The sequence below is a fragment of the Balaenoptera physalus genome (assembly GCF_965194825.1).
Source record: "Balaenoptera physalus genome assembly, chromosome: 1".
Taxonomy (NCBI): domain Eukaryota; kingdom Metazoa; phylum Chordata; class Mammalia; order Artiodactyla; family Balaenopteridae; genus Balaenoptera; species Balaenoptera physalus.
Window position 1 is genome coordinate 97,556,961 of NC_138882.1, and position 15,405 is coordinate 97,572,365.

General features: G+C 38.9%; 1 protein-coding gene and 1 pseudogene across 4 annotated transcripts in view; both read right to left on the minus strand.

Moving 5' to 3' along the window:
- CTTNBP2NL (CTTNBP2 N-terminal like) overlaps positions 1-15,405 on the minus strand; it is a 69,112-nt gene that overhangs the window by 15,523 nt on the left and 38,184 nt on the right. The gene's annotated exons all lie outside the window — the stretch shown is intronic.
- Positions 34-15,249, minus strand: LOC309640188 (26S proteasome regulatory subunit 4 pseudogene; annotated as a pseudogene). Its single transcript has 2 exons — positions 14,897-15,249; positions 34-1,375 (listed from the first exon to the last, which is right to left on the minus strand). The product of its transcript is annotated as a 26S proteasome regulatory subunit 4 pseudogene (transcript).

Here is a 15,405-nt window from a genome sequence, read left to right on the forward strand (position 1 = left end):
TCCAACCTTTTTCTGGAAGGCAACTGTGGTCTACTAGAGATAGAGTCCCTCAGGGGTGCCTTGTTTTTTATAAAGAACATTTTCTTTAAACTTTTTGAAGTCTTCATTTGTTACTTTTATCCTACGTTCTCTCAAGGCCATCAGACCAGCTTCCGTACAGATTGCCTTGATGTTGTCATCAGACAGGTCATCTTTAGCCATGATCAAGTCGTCCAGGGTTACGTCTTCGGCTAGCGTCATCCTGCTCGTGTGGATGTGAAAGATGCGCTTCTTCGTCTTTTCATCCAGCAAGGGGAACTTGATCTTCCTGTCAATGCAGCCTGGTCTGATAAGTGCTGGGTGCAAAGTCTCTATTCGGTTTGTGGCCATGATAACTTTCACGTCTCCCCTTGAATCAAACCCATCCAACTGGTTCAACAGCTCCAACATTGTTCATTGAATTTCTCTCTCACCACCGGAATTTGAGTCATACCTTTCCTACCCAATAGGATCAATTTCATCAATAAACACGATGGATGGTGCGTATTCTTCAGCAACTCAAAACAGTTCCCGAACAAGTATGGGCCCATCGCCTAGGTACTTCTAAATAAGTTCAGAGCCAACCACTCTCAAGAAAGTGGCCAAGTTTTGATTTGCTACTGCTTTGGCTAGGAAGGTTGTACCTGTGCCGGGTGGACCATACAGAATGACCCCCTTAGGGGGCTTTATACCCATCTCTTCATAATATGTAGGATGAATGAGTGGACGTTCCACAGATTCCTTAATTTCCTGGATTTGGTTGTCCAATGCCCCAATATCAGCATAGGTCTCCTGGGGGGCCTTTTCCACCTTCATCACTGTGATCAAGGGATCCGTATCATCCATCAGCACCCCTATCACAGCATGCACCTGTGGTTGAGCAGGACCGAGCAGCCCGGTTCCAGCAGATCCTTGTCTACAAATGAACGAATGCTGACGTAGTGTTCTGAGCCCACAGACGTAGACACGATGGCATGATTGTCATCAATGATCTCTTCCAAGGTTCCTACCGACATTGGGGTGCCCCTCAGATCACCCACCTTTGATCTTTCCTCCTCTTGCATTTCTTCTAAAGGCCTCATTTGTTCCTGATTTCTAATGAATTCTTCCTCCAAGAGAAGAGTCTTTAATTCCCTCTAACTTCAATAATTTTAACCAGCACTGAGTGTGAGGTGTCAGCAGGGGCAGTATGCTGGCAGCATCTGGTCCCTTTGTTTTCTTCTTCTTTTGCTCCACTCTAGCTGGTATAGGAGATTCATATTTCTTTTTCTTATCCTTGTCATCCTTCTTTCCACCTCCAGGACCATGACCACCACTCTGACTTTGAGGCCTCTTGCTTCGGCCACTCGAGCCGCTACTGCCACAAGTCGAAAGTATAATTTTTAATGCTGCATTAGATCTTAATCTCTTTTATTCAGGGGACCATACATCTCTTAAAATATAATGAGAGGGAGGACCATCAAGATGGTGGAGGAGTAAGATGTGGAGATCAACTTGCTCCCCACAAATACATCAAAAATACATCTACATGTGGAACAGCTCCTACAGAACACCTACTGAATGTTGGCAGAAGACCTCAGACTTCCCAGAAGTCAAGAAATTCCCCACGTACCTGGCTGTGTGGCTGACAGGGTCTTGGTGCTCTGGCCAGCTGTCAGGCCTGAGCCTCTGAGTGGGAGAGCCAAGTTCAGGGCACTGGATCACCAGAGACCTCCTGGCCCCATGCAATATCAATCAGCGAGAGCTCTCCCAGAGATCTCTGTCTCAACGCTAAGACCCAGCTCCACTTGACGACCAGCAAGCTCCAGTGCTGGACACCCCATGCCAAACAACTAGCAAGACAGGAACACAACCCCACCCATTAGCAGAGAGGCTGCCTAAGATCATACTAAGTTCACAGACACCCCAAAACACACCACCAGATGTAGTCCTGCTCACCAGGAAGACAAGATCCAGCCTCATCCACCAGAACACAGGCACTAGTCCCCTCCATCAGGAAGCCTACACAACCCACTGAACCAACCTTACTCACTGGGGGGCAGACACCAAAAATAACGGGAACTATGAACCTGCAGCATGTGAAAAGGAGACCCCAAAAAGTAAGTTAATCAAAATGAGAAGACAGAGAAATATGCAGCAGATGAAGGAGCAAGGTAAAACCCTACCAGACCAAACAAATGAAGAGGAAATAGGCAGTCTACCTGAAAAAGAATTCAGAGTAATAACAATAAAGATGATCCAAAATCTTGGAAATAGAATGGAGAAAATATAAGAAACATTTAACAAGAAACTAGAAGAACTAAAGAGCAAACAAACAATGATGAACAACACAATGAATGAAATTAAAAATTCTCTAGGAGGAATCAATAGCAGAATAACTGAGGCAGAAGAATGGATAAGTGACCTGGAAGATAAAACAGTGGAAAAAACTACCACAGAGCAGAATAAAGAAAAAATAATGATAAGAATTGAGGACAGTCTCAGAGACCTCTGGGACAACATTAAATGCATGAACATTCGAATTATAGGGGTCCCAGAAGAAGAAGAGAAAAAGAAAGGGACTCAGAAAATATTTGAAGAGATTATAGTTGAAAACTTCCCTAACATGGGAAAGGAAATAGTCAAGTCCATGAAGCGCAGGGAGTCCCATACAAGATAAATCCAAGGAGAAACACGCCAAAAAACATATTAATCAAAATATCAAAAAATAAATACAAAGTAAAAAAATTAAAAGCAGCAAGGGAAAAGCAACAAATAACATACCAGGGAATCCCCATAAGGTTAACAGCTGATCTTTCAGCAGAAACTCTGCAAGCCAGAAGGGAGTAGCAGGACATATATAAAGGGATGAAAGGGAAAAAACTACAACCAAGATTACCCTACAAAGCAAGGATCTCAATCAGATTCAACAGAGAAATTAAAACCTTTACAGACAAGCAAAAGCTGACAGAATTCAGCACCACCAAACCAGCTTTACAACAAATGCTAAAGGAACTTCTCTAAGCAGGAAACATAAGAGAAGGAAAAGACCTACAATAACAAACCCAAAACAAGAAAATGGTAATAGGAACATACATAGCGATAATAACCTTAAACGTAAATGGATTAAATGCTCCAACCAGAAGACACAGACTGGCTGAATGGATATAAAAACAAGACCCGTATATATGCTATCTGTAAGAGATCCACTTCAGACCTATGGACACATACAGACTGAAAGTGAGGGAATGAAAAACATATTCCATGCAATGGAAATCAAAAGAAAGCTGGAGTAGCAATTCTCATATCAGACAAAATAGACTTTAAAATAAAGACTATTACAAGAGACAAAGAAGGACACTACATAATGATCAAGGGATCAATCCAAGAAGAAAATACAACAATTGTAAATATTTATGCACCCAACATAGGAGCACCTCAATACATAAGGCAAATGCTAACAGCCATAAAAGGGGAAATAGACAGTAACACAATAACAGTAAGGGACTTCAACACCCCACTTTCACCAATGGACAGCTCATCCAAAATGAAAATAAATAAGGAAACACAAGCTTTAAATGACACATTAAACAAGATGGACTTAACTGATATTTATAGGACATTCCATCCCAAACCAACAGAATACACTTTCTTCTCAAGTGCTCATGGAACATTCTCCAGGATAGATCATATCTTGGGTCACAAATCAAGCCTCATAAATTTAAGAAAACTGAAATCGTATCAAGTATCTTTTCCGACCACTACGTTATGAGACTAGATATCAATTACAGGAGAAAATCTGAAAAAATACAAACGCATGGAGGCTAAACAATACGCTACTAAATAACCAAGAGATCACTGAAGAAATCAAAGAGGAAATCAAATAATACCTAGAAACAAATGACAATAAAAACACGACTACCCAAAACCTATGGGATACAGCAAAAGCAGTTCTAAGACAGAAGTTTATAGCAATACAATCTTACCACAAGAAACAAGAAACATCTCAAATCAACAACCTAACCTTACACCTAAAGCAATTAGAGAAAGAAGAACAAAAAAACCCCAAAGTTAGCAGAAGGAAAGAAATCATAAAAATCAGATCAGTAATAAATGAAAAAGAAATGAAGGAAACGATAGCAAAGACCAATAAAACTAAAAGCTGGTTCTTTGAGAAGATAAACAACACTGATAAACCATTAGCCAGACTCATCAAGAAAAAAAGAAGACTCAAATCAACAGAATTAGAAATGAAAAAGGAGGCGTTAACAACTGACACTGCAGAAATACAAACGATCATGAGAGATTACAAGCAGCTATATGCCAATAAAATGGACAACCTGGAAGAAATGGACAAATTCTTAGAAAACCACAACCTTCCGAACTGAACCAGGAAGAAATGGAAAATATAAACAGACCAATCACAAGCACTGAAATTGAGACTGTGATTAAAAATCTTCCAACAAACAAAAGCCCAGGACCAGATGGCTTCACAGGCAAATTCTATCAAAGATTTAGAGAAGAGCTAACACCTATCCTCCTCAAACTCTTCCAAAATATAGCAGAGGGAGGAACACTCCCACACTCATTCTACGAGGCCACCATCACCCTGATACCAAAACCAGACAAAGATGTCACAATGAAAGAAAACTACAGGCCAATATCACTGATGAACATAGATGCAAAAATCCTCAACAAAATACTAGCAAACAGAATCCAGCAGCACATTAAAAGGATCATACACCATGATCAAGTGGGTTTTGTCCCAGGAATGCAAGGATTCTTCAATGTACACAAATCAATCAATGTGATACACCATATTAACAAATTGAAGGAGAAAAACCATATGATCATCTCAATAGATGCAGAGAAAGCTTTCGACAAAATTTAACACCCGTTTATGATAAAAGCCCTGCAGAAAGTAGGCATAGAGGGAACTTTCATCAACATAATAAAGGCCATATATGACAAACCCACAGCCAACATTGTCCTCAATGGTGAAAAACTGAAACCATTTCCACTAAGATCAGGAACAAGACAAGGTTGCCCACTCTCACCACTATTATTCAACATAGTTTTGGAAGTGTTAGCCACAGCAATCAGAGAAGACAAAGAAATAAAAGGAATCCAAATCGGCAAAGAAGAAGTAAAGCTGTCACTATTTGCAGATGACATGATACTATACATAGAGAATCCTAACGATGCTACCAGAAAACTCCTAGAGCTAATCAATGAATTTGGTAAAGTAGCAGGATACAAAACTAATGCACAGAAATCTCTTGCCTTCCTATACACTAATGACGAAAAATCTGAAAGTGAAATTAAGAAAACACTCCCGTTTACCATTGCAACAAAAAGAATAAAATATCTAGGAATAAACCTACCTAAGGAGACAAAAGACCTGTATGCAGAAAATTATAAGACACTGATGAAAGAAATTAAAGATGATACAAATAGATGGAGAGATATACCATGTTCCTGGATTGGAAGAATCAACATTGTGAAAATGACTCTACTACCCAAAGCAATCTACAGATTCAATGCAATCCCTATCAAACTACCACTGGCATTTTTCACAGAACTAGAACAAAAAATTTGTATGGAAACACAAAAGACCCCGAATAGCCAAAGCAATCTTGAGAACGAAAAATGGAGCTGGGGGAATCAGGCTCCCTGACTTCAGACTATATTACAAAGCTACAGTAATCAAGACAGTTTGGTACTGGCACAAAAACAGAAATATAGATCAATGGAACAGGATAGAAAGCCCAGAGATAAACCCACACATATATGGTCACCTTATCTTTGATAAAGGAGGCAAGCATATACAGTGGAGAAAAGACAGCCTCTTCAATAAGTGGTTCTGGGAAAATTGGACAGCTACATGTAAAAGTATGAAATTAGAACACTCCCTGACACCATGCACAAAAATAAACTCAAAATGGATTAAAGACCTAAGTGTAAGGCCAGACACTATCAAACTCTTAGAGGAAAACATAGGCAGAACACTCTATGACATACATCACAGCAAGATTCTTTTTGATCCAGCTCCCAGAGAAATGGAAATAAGAACACAAATAAACAAATGGGACCTAATGAAACTTAAAAGCTTTTGCACAGCAAAGGAAACCATAAACAAGACCAAAAGACAACCCTCAGAATGGGAGAAAATATTTGCAAATGAAGCAACTGACAAAGGATTAATCTCCAAGATTTACAAGCAGCTCATGCAGCTCAATAACAAAAAAACGAACAACCCAATCCAAAAATGGGCAGAAGACCTAAATAGACATTTCTCCAAAGAAGATATACAGATTGCCAACAGACACATGAAAGAATGCTAAACATCATTAATCATTAGAGAAATGCAAATCAAAACTACAATGAGATATCATCTCACACCGATCAGAATGGCCATCATCAAAAAATCTAGAAACAATAAATGCTGGAGAGGGTGTGGAGGAAAGGGAACACTCTTGCACTGTTGGTGGGAATGTAAATGGATACAGCCACTATGGAGAACAGTATGGAGGTTCCTTAAAAAACTACAAATAGAACTACCACACGACCCAGCAATCCCACTACTGGGCATATACCCTGAGAAAACCACAGTTCAAAAAGAGTCATGTACCAAAATGTTCATTGCAGCTCTATTTACAATAGCCAGGACATGGAAGCAACCTAAATGTCCATCGACAGATGAATGGATAAAGAAGATGTGGCACATATATACAATGGAATATTACTCAGCCATCAAAAGAAATGAAATTGAGTTATTTGTAGTGAGGTGGATGGACCTAGAGTCTGTCATACAGAGTGAAGTAAGTCAGAAAGAGAAAAACAAATACCGTATGCTAACACACATATATGGAATCTAAAAAAAAAGAAAAAGGTTCTGAAGAACCTAGGGGCCGGACAGGCATAAAGACGCAGACGTAGACAATGGACTTGAGGACACAGAGGGGGAAAGGTAAGCTGAGATGAAGTGAGAGAGTGGCACTGACATATATACACTACCAAATGTAAAACAGCTACTGGGAAGCAGCTGCATAGCACAGGGAGATCAGCTCTGTGCTTTGTGACCACCTAGAGGGGTGGGATAGGGAGGGTGGGAGGGAGGGAGACGCAAGAGGGAAGAGATATGGGGACATAGGTATATGTATAACTGATTTACTTTGTTATAAAGCGGAAACTAACACACCGTTGTAAAGCAATTATACTCCAGTAAAGATGTTAAAAAAAAAATTGAGAGTCGATACCTACTTCATACCATACACAAAAAAGAAGGATGGATCACAGACCTAAAAATATTTATGAATGGCCAAAAAGTACATGAAAAAGTGGTCACTCATTAGTGATCAGGGAGATGTAAATTAAAACGATAATAAGATAGTACTATACAGCCATTTAAAAGGCTAAAATTAAAGACTGACAACATCAAATGTTATAAAGGATATGGAGTAACTAGAATGCTCACATTGCTGGTGGGAGTATAAACGGTAGAACTATTTTGGAAATTAATCTGGAAGTTTCTCATAAAGTTAGAAAATGCCTACCTGCTATTCCACTTCTAAGTATTTGTCTAAAAGAAATGAAAACATATATCCACAAAGACTTTTACACAATTATCCAGAGTAGCTTTATTCATAATGACCCCAAACTGGAAACAATGAAATATCAATCACTAGAAGAACAGATAAGTAAAATGTGATGCATTCATGAAAACGGAATACTATTCAGCAATAAAAAGGAACAAATTACTGATACATACAATGACACTGATGAACCTGAAAATCATTATATCAAACAAAAAAGTGCCAAACATAAAAGAATACATTCTCTGTGACTCTGTTCTAATGGGCAAAACTAATCTATGGTGAAGAAAATCAGAACAGTGGTTACATCTGGATACAGGGGGGGACAAATGACCAGGGAGGGGCAAAAGATAACTTTTTGGCGTGATGAGAATGTTTATGTCTTGACAGGAGTGTAGGTCGAATGGAGCGGCATTTGTCAAAACTTACTGAACTGAACACTTAAGATCTGTGCATTTCACTATATCTAAAATATATCTCTAGTTTAAAAACAAATATATATAGTGAGAGTTAAAGGAAAAATTAAGTTATATATAACATATGCTTTATATATTGTGTTTCAGAAACATGGGAAGTTCAAACCAAAGTAATTTTAATAGTAATAACAACAGGAGAAGCAACAAGGGAGGCGCTCACACTGGAGTGCTCATTACCTACTGAGCAGCGTGCTCAGTGCTTTACATAGCTCAGCTCATTCTAGCAGCATTCCTCTGCAGGTAGACAGCACTGTATCTCCATTTTACAGAAGAAACTGAACATTAACATGTGACTTTCCCAAGGTCACAAAGCCAGTTAAGAAGTGGAGAAGAACAGTAAATGGTATATAGTAAGTACTGAATATGTTAACTGAATGAGTAATACACATAAACAGAAATTCCCCAGGAGTTCATAGCAATGAATTTCAATTTAGTAGGTCTCGATCAGTAGCTTAAAAATGAAATAGAACAGAATTGAAAACATTGTAGAGCACTGAATGTTGTGAGTACTATTTCAAGAAACTTTTCTTCTGGCATAAGAATATAGGTGTGTGTATATGTGTGTGTGTGTGTGCACATGTTGGTGTGTCCCTTGGGTCACAATGCAAAGTCTATTTTTTACTATGTGTCCCTGCCAAAAACGTTTGAAAAACAGTAGAAAAGAATGAAGAACCTAAGAAGTATGACTCCTGAATCTATAATTTTAAACAGTTTAAGCTATAATAAACATGTGAATTCTAACAGAAGTAATAAGGAATCAGGATTAGTATTTTAAACTAATGAATGTTATAAAAGTCTACAGACCAGGAGAAGTTTGGCTTAACATCAAATATACAAAATGTAAAAAAAAAAAAGTTTGTGCTACCAGGGTTGGACAATCAAAAATAGCACTGGAGAAGCCTGAGAAAATTTTCTGGATGTATGGCTGATTCACAGGGGCACATGCTTTGAATGCTTATATTGAATACTTAATGTTTGCTGGGTACTATATATGCTAAGTGATGTGGGTAATGTTAGGGGGACACAGATTTGACTAAACTGCTGCTCTCAAGGAGCTTAAAATTTGCCAGACAAGTTTAAGGCCTGAGAGCAGAAAAAAACAAGCTGCTTCTGCGTATTTAAATGTATTCTAAACAATACCATTAATGTTTAGAGGAACACCAAGTACAATTTGTTTGATCAGAACTTTCTAGGACTCAGCCCTTACACTCGTAAGGAATAGGAAGGAAAAGGCCAACCCTGGAAGTGGGTGGGTTCTGGCAGATAAATGGGACTATTAGCAATTTAATGAATCACAGGAAACACCATGAGGTTGAGGGGGCACAATCCAAAAACTGTCTCTGAAGTGTTACAGAAGGAGACCCAGACCGCAGACTATAACTGTGTGATACTTCAAGTGACTATGAACTTGAAAATCATCTTTATTAGAGATGTGCTCTGGCTCTTTTACTCACTATGTATTAACAGACAGTGTAGAAACTAACTTCAGTGTTAAAATACTAAAAAAGAGCTTACTAAATAAGATGAGAAAGGGTGTCTTCTTCCTCTAGTTAGGGGATTCGGAGGTGGGAGGATTTGAAGCTGTATAATTGTTGGATATAGGTCTTAACTCTAAAAATTTGTTTGAAGTAAGATTCTTAAATTACAAACACAGACTGATACTACAAGGAAGCACGGCAAGAAACAAGCTGCTTAAATGTAAGGCCTTGGGAAAAGGGTTCTTACTTGGCTGAGAAGTAAAAGTGTTCACAATTAAAAGTGTCCCAAGTGGGCTTCCCTGGTGGCACAGTGGTTGGGAGTCTGCCTGCCAATGCAGGGGACACGGGTTCGAGCCCTGGTCTGGGAAGATCCCACATGCCGAGGAGTGACTAGGCCCGTGAGCCACAATTGCTGAGCCTGCGCGTCTGGAGCCTGTGCTCCGCAACAAGAGAGGCCCACGCACCGCGATGAAGAGTGGCCCCCACTTGCCGCAACTAGAGAAAGCCCTTGCACAGAAACAAAGACCCAACACAGCAATCAATCAATCAATCAATCAATCAAATTTAAAAAAAAATGCTGAATTATCTTAAAAAAAAAAAAAGTGTCCCAAGTAAACAGGAATAAGAAGCTTTTGGGGGAGAAGAGGGTCAAGGGGAGTGTAGAGACAGGGAAGAATGAAAAAAGGGGACCAGTATGGTTTGAGAACCACAATACAGTGAGAATAAGACATCAGGGCAGGCAAACGGAAGCAAGGACAATGCTAATTATACATCCTAACAAGCTCCATGGCACAAGTCAGAGGATGGGAAGATGGCAATTTGTATTGTCACTGCAGCCTTATGTAGAGGGAGGTAGCTAGCTATTCAGTTTCAACCAGCAGTGATACAGGTGGCTTGGGACTCCAGTCAGGGAAGGATCCCTTTTCTTTAGAGAACAGAATGGGGAGAGGGGTAAAAAAGCCAAGACTGAAAAGTAAAAGGTGGGCTGTAAGTGCATTGTAGGGTGTTTAATGATCATTTAAAATGTGAACTGGTAATGTTCATCACTACAGTAAAGCACTGAATATATGGTGAAACTGAGCATGTGAAAGTTGATCACTGCTACTATTAATTCCAAGTAATTCCAACCCAAGAATGCCTTCATCTTCATGATAAAAGTCCACTGAAGGGGATTAGAATATGCCTGGATCAGAAGCATGGGAGATCTCTGTTTGGAGATATATGAGCCCTTCCTTTTTATTTTAAAAAGGGGTGATACCATTAGGAAACTTTAAATGTCACCAAAGACAAGAATGGGATAACCTAGACCCTTTCCCCATTTCAATCCCATAAGGAACAGGAAAACTGGCTCTATTCTAAACCTCTAAGACTTTGTTTTAGCACTCTTTTCCTTTAATGATTTCTAGGTCTGCTGTGTAGATGATAGTCATTCGTCCCACTGATGAAAGATACTGTCAGGAAGGGAAGGACAAGAGACTGAAAGGAAGATTTTAAAGAGAAAAGAACTCAGAGCTATCAATTTGGAAAGCAGAGAAATGGGGGATAATGAAGATTTTGTGAAAGCCAAAAACAAAAACACTGGAGAAACGGGGGGATAAAGAAATATATTCTGAAAGATAGAGAAAGGACCTGTAATGTAGACAGATGCCCACAGGGGTCCTTAGCTGAAAAGTGTGGGGAACAATATGTTTGGTAAATATATCTAGATAGATGAAGAAAGATAAGCAACACTGTACTCTTAAAAAGTACTAACTATTTTCTCTGATGCTCTCAAAACTCTCCTTACTAACCTCTTAGGGAATGCAGATTTCAACTTGATAGGAAAGGACACTGAGGTAAAATGTCAGTTGATTTTTTTGTTTTTTAGTTGAATACAGATACATAGTGAAAAAAGGTGCATATCCTAATTATTTGTTATCCATTACTAAAAATATGGAAACAAACACAAAGCAATAATTTCCTGTCTGAAGAACAAATTGTTCTTTCTTAGTACAGGGGTGAGATATAAATAATGTCACTGAGTGGGAATTATCAGCAATAGTAAAATTATGAAACTTATCAACTGAAAAAAAATGCACAATGTGAGAGTTGTGAGTTAAGTTTTATTTGGGGCAAACTGAGGACTACAGCCTGGGAGACAGCCTCTCACATAGCTCTGAGGAAATGCTCCGAAGAGGTAAGTGGGAAGGTCATATATATATATTTTGGTGAAGGGGAATACGTGCAATCAAGCACACATTTTGGCAGAAGGTTGCTGCTAGTGACAGAGGAGCAGATGTCTCCGTTACTGATTTCAGTGCTTTTCTAGATATGAGAAAATGCAAGAAATTGGGCTTGTAAAATTTTCTCCTGAAAATATCTACCTGAAGGCCTGTTCTGCCAGTTTCTTCCAGATCACAGACTGACTCATTCCTGAGCTCTGCCCTGAACTCCTTTCAGGGTGTGTTGAAGGTCAGCAACTTCAGTGGCGAGTGACTTCATTCTTGTAGAACCAGATGGCAAGTGACAAGTTTTAGTTGGCAAACTATATTACTATAGGTAAGCCTCTCTTCTAAAAAACATGAATTAATAAATGGCAACCTATTTTTTTTTGGCCTTTGTTCTTGCATTTATTTAATTTTTTTAAAACATCTTTATTGGAGTATAATTGCTTTACAATGTTGTGTTAGTTTCTGCTGTATAACAAATTGAATCAGCTATACATATACACATATCCCCATAATCCCTCCCTCTTGTGCCTCCCTCCCACCCTCCCTATCCCACCCCTCTAGGTGGACACAAAGCACCGAGCTGATCTCCCTGTGCTATGCGGCTGCTTCCCACTAGCTATCTATTTTACATATGGTAGTGTATATATGTCAACACTACTCTCTCACTTCGTCCTAGCTTACCCTTCCCCCTCCCTGTGTCCTCAAGTCCATTCTCTACGTCTGTGTCTTTATTCCTGTCCTGCCCCTAGGTTTTTCAGAACCTTTTTTTTTCTTTAGATTCCATATATATGTGTTAGCATACAGTATTTGTTTTTCTCTTTCTTTTTTTTTTTTATATTTATTCATTTATTTAGATATAAATATATATATACACATACATATATATACACACACACACATATATTTATGGAGTTTCAAATAAACCATATGCTTCAGTTCAGATAAAGATTACCTTGTGAGTAGTTACAATGAACATAAATTATATTTTAAAAAGGACTTCAGATACTATGTAAGAAACAGTAGAAAAGTGACTAATTTTTTTCCAACTTCATCCGGAATGAGCTGCAGTCAATTTTCAGTCAACTGGGAATGGAGGAAGGAGTGGATGGCGGAATCATGAACAGTTCAAATTAACTCTGGTGAATAAGTGTAGCACCTGCCATGTCTTGTTTTTGCTAACAAACTATCTCTCCTTCCTCTCTGTCATTCTCCCTTCCCAAAGATCCACATCAATGCTTAGTCTCAGCCTGAATTCTATCCCTTCCCCATCTCCTCCTTGTCAATCTGTATCCTAAGAGACCTCACCAGAAATAGAGGAAAGTAAGAGTGTCCATGGATCCTTGGAAGCAGTAGAGATGTTCTCCACCAGCTCAGTTCTATATCCAGTTTCTCTAACGAAAGCCTACAAGCCCCAACCTCAGCATGGTGGGGCTACAAGCATAGGACAGAGGGAAGAGTAGTTATACATAGCCCCATCTCAAAGCTCATTGGCCAGCTGGGTCCCAGAAGTAAAATGGAGCTAGTTCCGGTTTCAAAAGTATTTGATGGAAAGGTGAGACAGAGCCACCCAATCAGCCTGCCCTGGAGAGGCTGCCCCAAGGCTTAATTCCTCCCCTCCCAATGAAGATCAACCTCTGCGTAACTACTAAACACAACTGGAGAAGTAAGAGACCTCAGGTGTGCTTCCTAAGTACCCTTAATCTGAATTATCTGTAACACGAGATAATCAAAAGTCCTTTAGCGCACATTTTTACATTTAACTTAAATTTTAGTCATTTATGTGGCTAAGGAGTATTTTAGTCATGTTTTTTAAGTGAAGTTATTCCAAAAGACCTAACAAAACCCTGGCCACTCTGAAGTACTGATAGAATGAAACAAAACAACAGGAGGGCCAACACAAGGGGGAAGGAATCAAAGCCCTGGGTGCAAAATTTAAGGAGACATTCACTCACAAGCTACTGTACGTGAAGATTCAGCCATTGAGAGTGAGTGCCTCCTTCACTTTTGTACCCTGCCTTGCAAGAGCTTTTTCTTGATGCCTCTGGGTCAAAAATGTATCACTTATTTTATGATACAATCATGACACAGCTGCAGGTGGTAGAAAACACTGAAGTGAATGGCTATGCAGGTATAAAATTTCATGAAATTTTCTTTTTAAAAAGTTTCTTAGTTTATAGCAATTTATCTGTCAAAAAGGTTGATTCTGAAAAATGTCTGGCTCTGTGGCTGTCTTTTTAGAATCTAGAATCTAGATTAACTAGCTGAAGACCAAGTATCTTTCCAGACAATTATCTTGCCCCCCCCCAAAAGAAGATATTTTACTCTATTATCAATATTTTCAGGTTGATCGACATCATTTAGAACACTATGTACCCCCTTTGTACAGCTATATATTGGTAGGTATTCTCAATTTCTACCAGCTCTTCCTTCTAACTTTATTAAACGTGTTGATGATACTCTAAAATTGTTCTTTTGAATACAAACTCCCTCCACACCACTTTTTATTTTTCTTTTCATATATCCTCCTTTCTCTTCAATTTTTTTCCTTTCTTCTTGGTATCATGAGAAATAGCTTAAGCACCTTCTTGTTAATAAACATTCTAGCTTCTATTTATTTCTTTCTTTACTGGCCGCATCGCGCGGCACGTGGGATCTTAGTTCCCCTACCAGGGATCTAACCCACGCCCCCTGCAGTGGAAGCACGGAGTCTTAACCACTGGACCTCTGGGGAAGCCCCTCATTCTAGCTTTTATTGCATTTACTTTACATTTACAGGCGAAATACTTCTGGATTCTTTTGTGTAAACCAGGCAAAATACTCTGACAAGCAAAATCATTAAAAAATACAGTGCATATTAAAATTAAATAACTGTTTCTAATAAAACAACTGGATCAATAGTCATTTTTCATTGACAATATTTATAATATTGAGTGTATATTTTAGAATTTTAATATATAGTTAATATATTAAACTTTTAAATTCTAAAACACTTTAAACACTTATTTATAATGTACTATTACCATATTTTATTTTTTATTTTAAGTGACTAACCATTCTACATGAAGTAACTGTCATTTCATGAGTTTAAAAACTTTGTTTAAAAAAACAAGTTCTTTACTGTACCTTTGTAACAAGCTAACGTAAGGGCACACTCTTTAAATTCATTGGAATGCGTATTAATGCCAGCCCCATTTTCTAGCAGCAATCTAGCTACTTCCACATGTCCAGCATTTCCAGCTTCCATAAGAGGAGTATGACCATTTTCATTATGGTCCTCAATACTAGCACCGGATTCCAAGAGCACCTTTACAACATCTACATAACCTCCAGCACAAGCATATGTAAGTGCTGTATTGCCTGTTGAAGACTGTGCATTGACATCAGCTTTATGAGCTAGCAGCAACTTCACAATTTGGACATGTCCTCCATTAGCAGCAGCCATTAAAGGTGGAATGTCACCTTTGATCCCCCTATCTTCCACATTGGCATGCATTGCCAACAAAACCTGTGCAAGCTCATAATATCCAGCAGAACCAGCTAAACAAGGGAGGCTCTCCCCTTCCTCAGTGTGTTCATTTACACTTCGCCCTTCAATGAGTAACTTTCGCACAGCATTTACATCTCCTTCTGAACAGGCTTCTGCCAAACT